At 43.9% G+C, this 17424-nt stretch overlaps 1 long non-coding RNA gene across 1 annotated transcript in view; it reads left to right on the top strand.

Moving 5' to 3' along the window:
- Nucleotides 1–13376, top strand: part of LOC146344608 (uncharacterized) — a 45451-nt gene extending 32075 nt beyond the window's left edge. The window contains exon 4 of the long non-coding RNA XR_014792265.1: nt 9181–13376. This is a non-coding gene — a long non-coding RNA (uncharacterized LOC146344608). The remainder of the gene's footprint in view (nt 1–9180) is intronic.
- Nucleotides 13377–17424: the final 4048 nt, after the last annotated feature.

Here is a 17424-nt window from a genome sequence, read left to right as displayed (position 1 = left end):
AATATACCCACTCAGAACCATAGACTGTGCCACTCAATGCAAATCTGAATCACGGTTGCACATTTGACTTTACTCCACATCATCTGGGGCATCCATTCACCCTTTGATTTAGTGCTGGGCCAACAAATTCAGCCCATTGTTTTTCAGCATTTTAAGGGGTTGGATGATGACCTCTGAATATGGCAGTAGAATAACAGCTGTATTGGGGGGAGGGCTGAAAATCAGTGGGAACATCCATCTTTTTTTTTCCCCCACCGATAATGCTCCTGGAATGGTGCTACATGGTGCTGAGATCTTCAACAGGGTGCCTGTGGGGATCACTTTGGCTGTGAACACCTTGGCACCTGCCAGACTCCTTGTCTTTCCTTTTTAATTTTATTCCTTTGGATTTTAAATTATTTATTTTTAAAACTGGCATGCTGGCATGCTGCAAAGCAAAGTGCTGCCATCCAGCACCATCTTTATTTGTTTTTTGTTTTGTTTTGTTTAAAAAGGTTTTGTGATTTGGAGCCCCAACCCAATCTCTGCCTCATACTTAAGGTTTCTGGGCAGATGATGATGATTCTCACCATTTGCCTTCTGGGAAATGAGTGTTTTATGACCAGTCACACCCCCTGTGGTAGCCATTTTGTGTTATGTGATCACCCATGCCCACCATGGCAGCCATTTTATGAATGGGAAAGTCCCCCCATGGTAGCCATTTTGTGAGAGCGCCCATGACACTATCAAAATTCCAAATGTGTCCACTGACCCAAAAAGGTTGGGGACCCCTGAAATAGTATCATTCCCCTTCAGGCATTCTAGGAGATAGACTGCAGATGGGCTGCTCATGACAACTCTGCCACCACTTCAAACAGCTCCAAATTTTTGTGTATAAAAATAAAAACATGAGAAAACCTTCTGCTACCTCCTATGGTAATGATAACTGTCCACAACAAATTTACAGATTTCTTCCCCCACCCCAAAGTGACCCACGATGCTCCACTTTCATAGACCACAAATAGACCTGTGAAGGCGGAGGGAAAGTTTCAGTCCAGCGCTACTTTACCCACTGGATCCATGATCATCTCAGACATGCTGCCTTTTCTAGACACTTCCAGAAGTGTGAATATGCAGTATTTGCATTGGGAGCAGAGAATCATGGGTATTTGCAGCATTCAAATAAAAAAAGAAACAGCTGCACCAATTGAATTCCCAATGTGTTTTGACACTGGTCTTTATCAAGGGGAAAACTCTTAGAGATTCTTCTGGATGAAGAAGCAAGGGAGAGAGAATCCTCCAAAAGAATCTTTAAGAGTTTTCCCCTTGATAAAGCCCAGTGTCAAAACGTGTTGGGAATTCAATTGGTGCAGCTGTTCCTTTTTTTATTTTGGTTTTCAGCTGTTTTTTATCTGAGCCCTATTGGTACTGTTGGCACTGTTGCTTGTATTCATGGCATTCCGACATCTTCTCCAGAATATTGATAAAAAGGCCAAAGTACTGTAACAGGTTGCTCTGAATCATAGATTAATTAAGAAATAATTTGTTTTCAGAGGAGGATTTAGTCCAATTTTGAACATTTGTATTGACTTGTCTTGACAGTTGGAGGTGGAGGCGGGGGTGAGAGAACTACCCAATGGCCACAATAATTTATTCATTATTCATTCAAGCCTATAAATAAAGATGGAACTTTAAATGTGCTGCATTTCTCTCATCCAGTCAAATGGCCATCTTACACCATATAGCAATGCCTCTTCCTATGCCTGAATGTCTCTTTTCCAAATCGTCTGTCATACTGCTTACCTTTATTCTTCTAATAGATTGCTTAAGACTTACTTAACTTTTTTCTACTGTTTCCCTCCCTTAACATTTATCTGCTTTATTTCTGCCAAAAAGGGGTGGGTGGGTGGGTGGGGTGGGGATGACATCCATCAACTTGTAACGATGAGTGTCGGGGTGTTGCCCGGCACTTAGAAGATTTGGGGTACAGCCCCATAGGACACAAATCTGCTTAAAATGTGCATCTGCTAATATATACCAATGGGTAGTATTCAGCGTTGCTGGTTTGCTTATGCTATTGACATACTGCTAGTGTAAGTGACTTCTAGTGGTATTCCTATGGTGCAAACTGGTGCAAAGAGTTTTCCAGGAAAACCCTTCATGCCAGTTCATGCTATTGGCATACTGCTAGAGGTCACTTACACTAAAGGAACATCAATAACATAAGCAGACTGGCAGTGCTGGATACTGCCCAATATAGGTAATTTTAGGAATAATGACTAGGATTTATTTAAATTTCACAGAAGGCAAAGCTAGCCAATTTCTCATCCAAATCACCCCAAATAAAATAGATTCTTCAATTAATTTGCACCCTACCTCAGATCATCCCAAAGCAGTAGGTCCTTTTCAATTACAATTCATTTTCAATGGCTGTGTACAGGTGTGAAAAATCCACACACAAAAAGTGCCCGGTAGGCTTTTGCTTGTGCTTTTCTCACACACCCCTAAAAATTGCACCAAAATGGAGTTTCAAAAAATGTGTTGGACTGTTAATCGAAAAGCAAGTCAAGAGTGAATCAAGGGGTCACCCATCCCCTGTAAATTCCCCAATTCCTGCCCAGGCCCTGCTCCAAAATGTAATCAAGTCCATTCAGTTAATTACCCTATTCATCAATCATCATTACCTCCATAAATTAAATTCAAAATAAAGTGGTGCACTATTCTGTTCAGGAGGGGTACAAAAGGAAGTTTTGTTGATAGGAGCATTGAGGGCTGGGGAGTGGGCAGAAGAGGTAGAGATACGGGAGAAAGGAAGATTAGGAAGGAGGTAGAGGAGAAGGAAGGAAAGGTCAGGGTTGGGGGTAGGGATCAGAGGGAGGGGAACAATGGAGCGAGGACTGGGCAGCATGGAGGAGGGATTAGAGGCCTGGAAAGAAATAGCAGAAGAAAAGGCAGAGATAGGGGTTGGTGGAAGGATGGCTTTCTTCCATTCTCTGTTCTGCGGTTTCTGGGTTGAGGGCTGTGGAAGCTGGTGGTTTTGATGCAGTGAATCCCCTCCAGGTTTCAGCCAGGACCAGTCAGAACTCTAGGGTTGTAACAAAATACCACCCGCCACCTCAAATTTACTAATCTATTCTCAGGTGGTGAATTTTTGGGAAAGAGATTCCATCCATTGATGGAATCCGTTCTCAAATTCTATCAGTTCTGAAAGAGATTCCATCAATTCTGAAACTTTTCAAAACGTTTGGGTGACACTTAGAGGAGTGAATAGGGATGTTGTGGGAGGGAGTCCAGGAAGGGGGTGGAGTCCAGCGGACATCCCCCTGCTTGGCCTCCCAGATTCCAGCATGCAGACCACCGTGCTTGCCTGACTCAGCGCGCACAAGCCAGGCAAGTGCAGTGGTCCCCACTGGTCCACCGAGCTGCCATTTTGCATAAAAATGGCAGTTCAGCCTTTTTCATAAATGGCCATCTACACAAGTAAAGGGGCCATTTACACACGATTACAGGACCTTGGTGAGGGGGTCTGACATGCGGTGTGTCATGCAAACAGGGGCTAGTTCTTCCATCACCAGTAGTGAGTAGTTTGTCTTTTGCCCCATTTTTCTAATTGTTAAAAGCAGGGCTCTTCTCAGTGGCTGCCATTCACTGTTTTACTTCCCAGAATGCACCTGGAATGATGCATGTGTGGAGTTAAAACATTTAAAGTTATTTACTTATTTATTCTAGAAATGTATATTCTGCTTTTCACCTTCTCCTCAAGGTGGCTAAGAACAGCAGGGCGTACCATATAGCACAATTAAAAGCATACGATAGAAAACAATAACATTTTAAACAATAAAATCAAGCAGCGGATTAAAAGCAGCAGTCAAAAGAAGGGAGACAGATTCTATAAAGGCCATCAGATAGTGTTAAAATCTGAGAAAACCAGAAACCTGAAGCTGGGGTGCGTAACATGCTTCCCACGGGCTGCATGAAGCCCCAACCACCCCCTGGTGTGTCTCCCTGACCCCTGCCACTGCTGCTCCACTGCTAAAATTTGTGGGGGCAATAAAAATGCTGATTTGCCACTGAAAATTGGCAACAAACCACTATGGAAAGCTACTCTGGCAAAATTTAGCATGTTTCCAAGCTAGATTTGGCCAGGGCAGCGTTCGGTAGAAGTTTTTTGCTGCTGAAAATCATCACCTAATGGGGGAGATTGCTACCACTGCCAGTGTCCCACAGAAATCTGTGGTGCACCAGCTCTGACTGCAGAAGTGTGGCCCATGGGGGGATATCTGCGTTTGTGGCAGGGGGATGGCCCCTGGACCTTCCAAAGTTTCCCACCCTTGGTTGAAAGTATAGCAATGAAGGTACCAGGTGCACATATGTAGGGAAGGAGTTCCATCATTTGGGAATGGCCACAGATAGAGAGCCCTTTCTCTCTTGCCATCTGCCTCTCCTCTGGTGGCAGGGTCACTTGAAGAAGGGCCTTTGAAGGTCTTGATGGATTGCTTCATGTGGAAGGAGACAGTTCTGGCCAGTACCAGGCCAGGTAGTTTGGGGTTTTTAAAAGCCAAGGTGAACACCTTGGCTTCAGTTTGGAAATGAACTGGCAGCCAATGAATGTCTTTCAAGCACTGGCACGATGCATTTATGGTGGCTGGTCCTTATAATAGCTAGGCCACCATATTTTGTATTGGTTGAAGGCGGTTTCCCTTGTAGACAGTAGAGATTAATGTGAATGTCAGATCCCCAGACATGGCTGCCTTAGGGTGATGACTTGGAAATATGCCACACTGACTTCAGTGCTGCTTACTTTAAAGGAATGTGTTTAAGTTTCGGATGCAAATTAATTTAATTGCAAATACACTGACTGAAGTGGTTTGTTGATCATGCCTTGAATCTCCTCAAATTATTCCTACTAGATTACCTTTCTAAACAAAGCTTAGTTTTGTACCATTTCTTTAACACCAATCAATAGTAGGGCATGAGGCATTGGTTGAGAAGGTGAAATTCCTCTAGGGACTAAGGGAGTTTAATTGAATAAGAAAAGGTAGGAATTTGCAAAGAGCTGCTGGTTGCCAGACAACACAAGGAGAACTAATTAGAATTCTGACTGCGACATCAAGTTACAGAACATATTGGGGCCTTCTCCATAAATAAAGAAAAAGTCTTTGACATATTTGTAATGCATGGAGAAAACGAGGGATTAGAAGAGATTTATCATGTTAAATGATGCATGATATTGGGTGTGTATGTCCAGTCCTAGTGAAGCAGGGTGGGATTGGATAGAGTTAGCCAAATAAATGACTGGAAGTTGGTGAGCAAGTGAATTCTCTAGGCACAATCCACTTGACGTTCCATGACAGCCTTCCCCAACCAGGGTCCCTCTGGATGTTTTGGACTTCAACTTCCATCAGCCTCTTCCAGCATGGCCAATGGTTAGAAATACTGGCATTTGTGGTCCAAAACATCTGGATGGCACCAGGATGGAGAAGGCTGTTCTACAAGAAGATAGGCACTGAAGTAAGATCAGGAAGCAGATCATGGTCAGAAGCCACAGAACAGAGATGCAGAACCTCAGTCTTAGGGGCCACATCCTGGGGTCCCAGATATCCAGAACCCCTTCCTCTAGCCCCACACACCTTTCCTGCAACCATAGATTGTTTTGTGGTTTCCTTGCTTTTGTGCAATTTCCACCCCCCTTCTAAAAGTTTGAAATGCCTCTCCTGAGGCTTAATTACTGGAAGCAAGCTAAAATATGCTGGTATTTTTGGTATTCTTGGTCTTTTGCCTTCAGCCCCTCACCCCCACCCCGAGAGCTTCTCCAAAATGGAATTCTGCCCTCAGGCTGAATGAGGTTCAGCACCCCTGCTGCAGGCCAAGGACAGCTCCCAGATAGCTGAACAACAAGCATTTGCCTACTTCATAGATCACAGCAGGAAGGAGCTAGATAGCACTCCACTGATGGATCCACCTAGGGCCTGCTGGTTGCTGGGATTCTTGGAAAGATGCTAGACTAAGTGGACCTTGATTTTATCGAGCGAATGACTTCTTAGATTCAAAGCAAGAATGAGTATTCAGCATCACAATACAGATTACCTCTGGGGTCCATAACATGGTCCCCACAGACACCTCTCAGTGCCTGCCAGGGTCCTGGCCCTCCTGTTCTGTGTTCTGTGACTGCCCATGCCCATCATGGTAGCCATTTTATGAATGGGCAAACCTTCAATGGAAGCCATTTTGTGAGAGAACCCACAACACTCTTAAAATGCCAAATGTGCCTGTCAAGAATGGGATAGTAGAAGTGGGAGCCATGAGGGCCGCTTAGGTAGTCACGTACAAAGTAGCCACCTGGAGGTTGATTGTCTTTTGGCCGTATCCCAGCCCAGCAACTCAAGGCCACGCTCTGCTCCAGCTAATTGGGAAAATGATAACGGCCATGCCTGGTGGGAAGATTCAGCCTCTTGGGGGTGGAGCGGGGTGTCCTGGGACTGGGCTTTGATTAGGTGTTTCAAATCTGCCCTGAGTTGCTAGGGCTGGGCAATAAAAAGAGGGCTAAAGAAGGGGTGGGTGTATCTTCTTGGCCCTGACAGTACTAGGGACTGCTGGTCGATGGCTATCCTGAGAGGCCCATACTTTGGTATGAATAGGATAGATTAGCTACCTTTATTATTTTGCTCTTGGGAGTATGTGCCTTGGTATTTGGCATTTCTGGTTTTGCTTTGATTATTGTTACTTGCTTGTAATTTCCTGTACAACCTACCACCTCTCCCCTTTCTTTCCCCTTTGTTCCTTTTCCCCTAATAAACTTTTATGCAACTTCCAGTTGGTGTGGTGTGTCCTGTAGAAATGCAGTGCTAAATACAGTGCCTATTGGCCTGGGAAGGGAGCTACTGGGTCAATTTTGGGAAACTTGTGGCCAAGTTGGGCCTGGCCTACCTTGCAGGGTTGTTGCGGTGAGACCAACAATCTTTCACAGTGCCCACTAACCGAAATAGTCTGGGTATCCTTGGATTAGCTGCTCCTTTAGAGATCCAGAATAAGCATCTTTGTAAATTTAAAGCACGCCAGTGGATCATGGGAATTTTAGTAGGTTTTTTTTTTAAAAAAATTGACCACATAAGACTGAAGTCAGTCCAGATCAGAGGCAACTCAGAGGCTCTTTTGCATTGTTGGCTGTATTGGGCACATGCCAAGGTCCACAGAGGATTTGCCAAGCTGATTGCAACTAGGGCTGGGCTGACATTTTCCAGTGCTTCCTTTCTCCAATTGAAATCTAAACCTTAATTTTTTTTCAGATGTCAGTTGGATGTTTTGGAAAACAGCAAAAACATTGTTATTTTTATTTATTTTTTAGGATGGAGGAGCTGTTCGTGGTCATGTATGCTTGTATGCCCAATAAATCTTCAAATACTCTCCCACTGAATAATGAACTGCATTAGGAAAGGTTGAACGTAAGCAGGAAAGGAAAGATCAGATAGGAAAGGATTAAACTTCACAAGAGGGAAGGCAACATCTGGGCCTTCCACATAAAGTTCATGTTGACCTCTGCAGAACAATTGTTTGAGAATCTGCTCATACATTTGCTAAGGGCTCTTCTACCGAAATGGAAATAGGGTAGGTAGATAGTAAATTTGGGACAACTCACTAACAATCTTTCTTTAATTAGCACTGTATGTGCCCTTCTGTCTTTCCAATTGCATCTATGCAATGTCTCCTATCATGCCTTTGACACAAGCTGTTATCTATTTCTTCAAGAAGTGCAGGGAACCAAGCTCTGGTGACAACATCAGCAGTCCTTTGTTAGAGATTTCTAGTGTCCACGGCAGCTGTTGAGGTGATCAGTTGCCCTGGGGTGACAAGCCCTCCGAAGTCACTTCAACTATCTCTAATTTGTTTTCATATTGAAGAAGCAACTTAGAAGCTGAAGCAAAGAAATAATTTATCTGGGCCAAAGAAGGCAGTACTTTAAATCCATGTTTAGCAGATGCATCTACTTAACATTTTTATTCTAGAGTAGATACAAGGGGCCCAACCCAGGTCATAAAAGCTCCATCCCACCCAGGCTAGAGTCCTGGTCTGGATCAGGGCCCCTGACTCTACTCTAGAGTAAAAATTAAAACGGTGTAACTGCTAGATACGGATTTAAAATAATGTCTGTTTTGTCTCTTGGTCCTGAGTATCACATTATTTCTCCTAACTGTGGACCTACTTTTACAAAATTTGGATATAACATCCGTACAGTGCAAACGTAGACATGTCTACTCAGCAGTACGGCCCATTGGGTTGAGTGGGGCTTACTCACAGGTAAGTTTGTGTAGGATTGCAGCCTTAAAAACAAACAGCAAGTTTCCAAAAACAAAACAAATGGGGAATCTACATTCAATGTTTGCTGTCTTTATCTGATACAAGTGAGGATGTCAGGATTTCCCCCATGCCATTCCTTTAAAAGGCCCTATGCAGGCATTCAACCTCCATATGTGAGGGCTAAATGAGTGGAGCAGGTGAGGACACACACTAGGAATGGACGGACTCACCTGTGCCCACCGAGTGCAGGTGCTCACCGAGCCACCGCTGCCACCTGCCACTGCTGCTGCCCACCTGCCAAGTCACCATTGCCCTGGAGTGCTTGTTGAGTGGTCCGGGAGCACCCTGCAGCTGCCCGCTCCTCACTGCGGTCTGCCATTTTTACGCAAGATGGGGGCTCCATAATTTCCGTATACTGAATGTTGTGCAAAATGGCGGCTGTACGGGGCCGTTTGCTGGAGGTGTAAAAGGCATTTCTCAAATTATTCTGGAATTGGAGCACATGTGGTTTGCTGTAATGGGTCCTTGCCCTTCCCTGCTCTCCCCAGGTTAACCCCCCCCCCTCATCTGGTACAGGTTCACTTGCCAGAACCTGGTACATGGAGATTGAAAGAAGGAGTTCGGCAGGTCCTGAATACAGATGGACCTGGTATTGCACCAGGTTGGAGATTACTTTCTACCCAGGAGGAAGGAGAGAGTAAATGGAGGGTTGTGTGAGCCTGAGGTTTGGTTTCATCCGATACCAGGCTAGATAAATCCTCATATATCCCTTTGAACCGGGGAGGGGGAGTTCTGTATAAAATACCATCTCTTTCCCTTTCTCTTCAACCCTGAATATTGTACCTTCTGGCATCCAGTCACATTAATTGTCTCAATTACTTCCTTTTCTCTTCATCTTTACTTCAGGACGGGATGGATATCACAAGCCTAAATGAAGATTAGGAAAGAAAAGAAAAACTGCACACGCGTGGGCACACACACACACACACAGATTCTATGGCATATCTTCTGAGACCTGCATGAACAAGGGGATGCATGACCCCGAGCCTTTCATCTTCTGTTTGCATTAAAATAACCTAAGCTGCTTGAAATTAGGAGGGTGGAAGAAGAGGCACTCTTGCTAAGGAAGAATAATCCTTCTGACCTAATACCCTTCACCCAGTTCCTGCAATAAAGCACACATTTCTTTTATTCTTTAAACAAGTCATACCAGCCATGTCCTTTGTCCCACAATCTTATCAAGTAAGGCAATTTTAACATTATGTTCTTGCAGTAGCCCCCATTTTAGATAACCAGTGTTGTACTAGGAATTAATCTCTTTTCCCCACAATTCTGAGCACAATATTTTTTCCCCTGTAGTTAAGAGAGTAAAAAACCCAAATATCTCATTGAGTCAGGTTCTGAGACAACTCAAGGCCATAATAATAAGTAGGTCTAAAAGAAATAGAATTCCAGTCATATCCTAAATAACCATTGCCACTTGTTTCCAAAAGTCTGCTATCAATGTACATTCCCATAAACATGTTCTAAAAACCCACCAACCTACCAATGCAACTGACTGAACAATAAACGTGATAGTGTGAACCAACCTACCCTGACTTTCATGCCCTTGTTCTAATATATTTTGCCCAGTGCCTCAACAGGTCTGGAACCCCATGTTCATCACTTAAATATGTACACTTCTTCTAGAAGATATTGGCCAACATGTTTATGGATTTTACTAAGGGGCAAACTACATGCAAACACATGAAACAAAGGTCAACGAACACTTTTCTTCAAGAAAAAGGACTTAAGGAGAAGACCATTTTGAGCAGAGAAGCAATGGAGGCCATTTCCCCTATTTCGCACTCCTTTTTCTTTGAGGATATTCATACATGTGATGGAAGAAATGGAGGGCAATTGGGAGTAGAAAAAGGGCCAATGGGGAAATGTTAAAGCCCACTTGCCTACCCATGCTGCTTTTCCACTCAAAATTACCTCTCCCAAAGCTGCTTTTTCATATCACACACACCTCCAACTGTCTGTTCCCTGGGACTGCAGACATTTGGCCTCATCCATCCGACAGAGAAACAAGGGCCATTGGAAGGTTGCACCCCCTGCCTTCCAGGATGTATACCATGGCAAGGGTGAGACCATCTTGACCATCTTCAGCCAGAGAGGGAGCAGCTTCAGGGAGTCAGTAGTACCCATCACTGCCAGCAAGAACACCTATAAGGACTTTGAAACTAAGAAATGACATCTCGGTTTTGCTCCCGCCGCCAATCCCTTTCCCTTTTGTATCATGTCTTTTAGATTGTAAGCGTGAGGGCAGGGACCGTCTCATTATTAATCTTTGTAAGTCACTCTGGGAGCCTTTTTTTGTTTGGCTGAAGAGTTAAATTGTTGGAAACAAACAAAGGAGCCAGGGCTTTCTTACATACATTTGTGTGTAAGTGTGTGAACATAAGAAGAGCCATGCTGGATCAGGCCAAGGGTCCATCTCATCCAGCATTCTGTTTACACAGTGGCCAACCACCTGCCTGTGGAAACCCCCCAAGTAGGGCATGAGTGCAATAGCACCCTCCCACTCATGTTCCCTAGCCTCTGATACTGGAGATAGCTATTGCCTCCCACACTGGAGGTCTTCAAGTTGAAGCTGGACAGCCACCTGTCAGGGATGCTCTGACTTGGATTCCTGCATTGAGCAGAGGGTTGGACTTGATGGTCTTATAGGCCCCTTCCAACCCTACTATTCTATGAGTCTATGATCAGGACCAGTAGCCACTGATAGCCTTATCTTCCATGATTGTCTAACCCTCTGTTTAAAATTGTGTACAAAACTGTATATGAATTTTCATGCACACTTTAAAAAAATAATTCAACATTCAGGACAAACTCAAGATTGGGAAAAAAAAAAAAAAGACAGTGGGAGAAACTTACACTGATTCCTCCAACCCTATGTAGAACCAATCAAAATTATTGATATGGAGATTTTGTACTTTCAAAATCTTAAGATGATTCATTGCAGAATTCAAATGCCATTGGGAAAATTGGGCTTCCTCCCCTTTAATCCCCCTCACACAGAAAACATAGGCTTAAATATCTCATGGAAGAATGGTTTAAATTACAATGCTTATGAGTCACAGTTGTTGATCAAGTTTTTGAACCTGACAATCATAAATATGGGGATTATTCAAATTCTGAATTCCTGGGACAGGTCATTAAATTCAGTCTCGGTACCAGCTTCATAAGGATGGAACCAGGGGCTACTTCATGGCACAAAGACCTTTCTAGTAACACCAGTGAAGGTGAAATGTTATTCTACTGAAGCGATTGCTATGCTCCAGAGTCATTTATCATGATGATTTAATTCCTCCTGCAGGTGAAAGAACAGGCTATAAAACAAGGATTCCTCAAAACAATATGTTCATCTTCAGTGGTGCCTAAGTTATCTCTTTTATGATGATGTATAATTTGCATTTGAAACTCTCCAAATGAGATACCAGCTTCTTTTTTTGGAAACGACGACAGCTGAATACCATTTACCAAGTGGCAATTTACCAATGGTATGTACATAAGGGACCACTGAGGATCGACATCCCATCTGCTGCCACTCCAAGCAAAGCAGGGGCTGGTTGGACCAGCTTTGAACGGTGGTCCCTGGGAATAACATGATTTGTGGGCACCACATGATCGTCTTTCCCAATCAGAGCCAGAGGTAAGGCAGAGTGAGATGCAGGAGCAGCATGGTGAGCTGAGACTATTTAAATGGCTGCAAGAGCACAGGATGAGGGGTGAGAATGGAGGAGAAGGGGGGAGAGTGGATGAGGAAGGAGAAGGAGAGCAGAGAAGGTGGAAAAGTTGTGTGTGAGAGAAAGGAGGAAAATGGAGGAGAAGGAAAGAGGATGGTAGTGGAAAAAGGAGGTTGGAAAGCAGAGAGGAAGGGAGGAGCAAGAGAGGGACCAGAGGAAGTAAACAGAGGAGATTGGAGAGCCAAGGCAGCAGGAGGAGAGGAGCCCAGTGGAAAAGAAAAAAGTCAAGATGAGGGAAGTGTGTTAAGCAGAAGGGAGGAAGAGGACAAAGAAAAGAGGAGCATGGAAACAAGTAGATCAGGAGAAGGAGGGGGCAGAGGGAAAGATTTGGACAGAATCCTCAGGAAGAAATAGACAAGCAGATTATTCCTACTTCAGAGCAGGCTGGAGTTGAGGAGAAAGATCAGAAAATAAACACTAGTGGGTGGAGCCTGGGGAAAGGGGCAACCTGATATAGACTACAGTTTTGGAGTGAGGCGGGCGAGACCATCCCAGATGCCCCAATATCCGGGTTCTCAGCCACAGGAAGGGGCTGGTCCCTTGACTACTGATGTGCATCTGAAGTCATCATTGGTCCAGAGAAAGAGGAGAAACATGAGCATGAGGTGGCAGAGAAAGAACTGCATCCCACATCTTTAGGAACCTGGACCAGCACTCAGGGTCTCCCAGTTACGTATCTTCATCCACATTCAGGGCAGAAGAGATCCAAACCATAACCCTGTACTTACCTTAGGGTCCCCATGTCCCTACTAGGGTTCTTAAAAAAAACAATTTCATCTAAGCTTAGTTGTGCCTCTTCAATTGTGATGGAAGAAGTTGGTTTAGATGTGCTCCTCACCATGGAAGGGGTAGAGCAGCTGACAATGTAATGTTGTTGTTCAGTCGTTCAGTCATGTCCGACTCTTCGTGACCCCATGGACCATAGCACGCCAGGCCTTCCTGTCCTGCGCTCTCTCCTGGAGTGTGCTCAAGTTCATATTCATTGCATCCGTGATGCTATCTAGCCATCTCATCCTCTGCCGTCCCCTTCTCCTTTTGCCTTCAGTCTTTCCCAGCATCAGGGTCTTTTCCAGGGAGTTTTCTCTTCGCATTAGGTGGCCAAAATATTGGAGCTTCAGCTTCATTATCTGTCCTTCCAATGAGCGGTCAGGGTTGATTTCCTTTAGGATGGACTGATTTGACCTCCTTGCAGTCCAGGGGACTCGTAAGAGTCTTCTCCAGCACCACAGTTCGAAAGCATCAATTCTTCGGCGCTCAGCCTTCCTTATAGTCCAGCTCTCACAGCCATACATTACTACTGGGAAAACCATAGCTTTGATTAGACGGACCTTTGTCGGCAAGGTGATGTCTCTGCTTCTTACTATGCTGTCTAGGTTTGCCATAGCTTTCCTCCCAAGGAGCAAGCGTCTTTTAATTTCATGGCTACAGTCACCGTCTGCGGTGATCTTGGAGCCCAAGAAAGTAAAATCTGTCACTGCTTCCATTTCTTCCCCTTCTATATGCCAGGAAGTGATGGGGCCAGATGCCATGATCTTAGTTTTTTTTAATGTTGAGTTTCAAACCAGCTTTTGCACTCTCCTCTTTCACCCTCAACAAGAGGCTCTTGAGATCCTCTTCGCTTTCTGCCATTAGGGTGGTATCGTCTGCATATCGGAGGTTGTTGATAATTCTCCCAGCAATCTTAATTCCAACCTCTGATTCATCCAACCCGGCATTTCTCATGATGTACTCTGCATATAAGTTAAATAAGCAGGGTGACAATATGCAGCCTTGTCGTACTCCTTTCCCAATTTTGAACCAATCGGTTGTTCCATGTCTGGTTCTGACTGTTGCTTCTTGACCCTCGTACAGGTTTCTCAGGAGACAGGTAAGGTGGTCTGGTACTCCCATCACTTTCAGAATTTGCCACAGTTTGTTGTGATCCACACAATCAAAGGCTTTAGCATAGTCAATGAAGCAGAAATAGACGTTTTTCTGGAATTCTCTTGCTTTCTCCATGATGCAGCGAATGTTGGCGATTTGATCTCTAGTTCCTCTGCCTCTTCTAAACCCAGCTTGCACTTCCGGTAGTTCTCGGTTCACATACTGCTGAAGCCTAGCTTGTAGGATTTTGAGCATCACCTTGCTGGCATGTGAAATGAGCGCAATTGTGCGGTAGTTTGAACACTCTTTGGTGTTGCCCTTCTTTGGAATTGGAATGTAAACTGACCTTTTCCAGTCTTGTGGCCACTGTTGAGTGTTCCAGATTTGTTGGCATATTGAATGCAGCACTTTAACAGCATCATCTTTTAGGATTTTAAATAGCTCGGCTGGAATACTGTCATCTCCGCTAGCTTTGTTGTTACTAATGCTTCCTAAGGCCCACTTGACTTCACTCTCGAGGATGTCCGGCTCAAGTTCAGTGACCGCACTATCATGGCTATCAGGGACATTCAGATCTTTCCTGTATAGTTCTTCTGTGTATTCTTGCCACCTCTTCTTAATCTCATCTGCTTCTGTTAGGTCCCTGCCTTCTTTGTCCTTGATCATGCCCGTCTTTGCACAAAACGTTCCCTTGAGATCTCCAATTTTCTTGAAGAGATCTCTAGTCTTTCCCATTCTGTTGTTTTCCTCGATTTCTTTGCATTGTTCATTTAAGAAGGCCTTCTTGTCTCTCCTTGCTATTCTCTGGAACTCTGCATTCAGTTGGCTATATCTTCCCCTTTCTCCCTTGCTTTTCGCTTCCCTTCTTTCGTGAGCTACTTGTAAAGCCTCATCAGACAGCCACTTGGCTTTCTTGCATTTCTTTTTCTTTGGGATGGATTGAGTTGCTGCCTCCTGAACAATGTTACGGACCTCCGTCCATAGTTCCTCAGGCACTCTGTCTATCAGGTCTAATCCCTGAAATCTATTCCTCACCTCCACTGTATATTCATCAGGGATATGATTTAGGTCATACCTGAACGGTTTAGTGGTTTTCCCGACGTTCTTCAATTTAAGCTGAAATTTTGCAAGAAGCAGCTCATGATCTGAGCCACAGTCAGCTCCAGGTCTTGTTTTTACTGACTGTATGGAGCTTCTCCATCTTTGGCTGCAAAGGACATAATCAATCTGATTTCGATATTGACCATCTGGTGACGTCCATGTGTAGAGTCTCCTCTTGTGCTGTTGGAAAAGAGTGTTTGCTATGATCAGCATGTTCTCTTGGCAAAACTCTATTAGCTTTTGTCCTGCTTCATTTTGTACACCAAGGCCATGCCTGCCTGTTATCCCGGTGATTTCTTGACTTCCTACTTTAGCATTCCAATCCCCTATGATGAAGAGGACATCTTTTTTTGGTGTTAGTTCTAGAAGGTGTTGTAGGTCTTCATAGAACCGATCAACCTCAGCTTCTTCGGCCTCAGTGGTTGGGGCATAGACTTGAATTACTGTGATGTTGAATGGTTTGCCTTGGATTCGTACTGAGATCATTCTATCATTTTTAAGATTGTACCCCAATACTGCTTTTCCCACCCTTTTGTTGACTATGAGTGCTAATCCATTTCTTCTAAGGGATTCTTGCCCACAATAGTAGATATGATGGTCACCTGAATTAAATTCGCCCATGCCTGTCCATTTTAGTTCGCTGATTCCCAAGATGTCGATGTTCAATCTTGCCATCTCATGTTTGACCACCTCCAGCTTACCTTGATTCATTGATCTGACATTCCAGGTTCCTAAACAATACTGTTCTTTACAGCATCGGATTTTCTTTTCACCACCAGACACATCCACAGCTGAGTGTCCTTTCGGGTTTGGCCCAGCCGCTTCACTCTTTCTGGCGCTACTTGGAGATACCCTCTGCTCTTCCCCAGTAGCATATTGGACACCTTCCGAACTGAGGGGCTCATCTTCCAGCGTCATCTCTTTTAGCCTTGTGATACTTTCCATGGGGCTTTCTTATTTCTTAATTGACAATGTAATAATAACCACTTAATACGCCAATCATCAGCCAAGTGCTGCAGAGAAATGTTACTACTCCCCTGTTCCTCACCCATTTTGATTAGGCGTAGAAGTCTAGTAAAATTCTTCACAGCACTTGGCAGGACAATGCAGATGACCTGGCTCATCAAGAGGTTTCATGCCATCTATTTGCACTTCATTGCTTCCAGTGACGTTGTGAGCACTTTCTTACCCATTTCCTGGTGCAACAAGTCATGCATAAATACCATTTTTTGAAGTGCAACTAATGGTAAGCCATAAAAAGTTTCCTAAACCCATCCAGGGACTTCATAAGAGTTTGATTTCCCTCCTGAAGGGATGCTACTGGGGCATATGCAAATTTACTCTCCAGATAATTGAGCTCTGCAGACTTAACACTGCACAATGTACCTGCATGAATGATGGTTATTACATTCATCTGAAGTCTGAGGGTAGGCAGAATACATAGAGAAGTTCCAGTATTTCTCTGAAGTGAAGCAAAACAAGACTCACCAACCTCTGAGAAAGCAAATGGGTCAGATGAGGCAAATACAACATGTATCTTAATGTTGTTAAAGGATATATATAACAATGGGGTTATTATTTCCTTGGCAGAAAAGTAGGATCATTTTTGTGCATCCTCACATCACTATTGACCATTTTGTCAGGGTGAATGGGTTTTACATCACTATAAAATTATATTCATTTCTTCTTTGTAGCCCTTTTAGATGCCAAATTGGTATAAATTGGCCTTAATATAAAAGTGACCAAGGCCATTAATGATATATTTTTGGAAGCATCAGCTCCTGGCATGTAACAAATGTTCTAGCCACAGCCAAGGAACAGTAGAAGTCACAGAAAATATATTGCTGTCTTTATGGGGTGTTGCTAGAGAAGTCCCTTTGTAACCATAACCAAAAGGGCATGATTTAATGGGATAGTTCTTGAGTCCAGTATGCAGATTGAGGGGAACCTGGGAAATTAGCAACATGGCTTTAGCTAAGGAAGAACCACATCTTCCCATATGAATGGTCAGAAAGCCACAAAATAATGTCAAGGTATTTAATGTTATATGCTCATTTACTGAGACAGCTCTCAGGACTAATCTCTACTTCCCATTATAGTACTTGTGGCATCTGGTTAAGAGCAAGCTCCATTTCCATTTGCACATACTAAGACAAAATTTCTGGCAACCATTTCTTTTTTTGTTAATTTAGACAGGAATGATCTTGCAGGCAAACAAATAAACCATTGATTGCTTTCCCTATTTTGGGTCTTTTTCTCTCCCACCCATTTTGTCAGCCTTCAGAGCAGTTTTGCTTTCAGGCAACGCTTGCTGGGTGCCTCTGTTTCAGGGCAGACAGCAAGGCAAACAAGCCAGGGATAACCCATGGTTCTGGGTTTAGAGATCACAACGAGC

This window comes from Heloderma suspectum, chromosome 5, assembly GCF_057233095.1.
Source record: "Heloderma suspectum isolate Gila_16-S chromosome 5, 16-S_ref, whole genome shotgun sequence".
NCBI classification, from domain to species: domain Eukaryota; kingdom Metazoa; phylum Chordata; class Lepidosauria; order Squamata; family Helodermatidae; genus Heloderma; species Heloderma suspectum.
The sequence above is the reverse complement of the archived record's forward strand: the minus strand, read 5'-3'. Positions and strand labels throughout refer to the sequence as shown.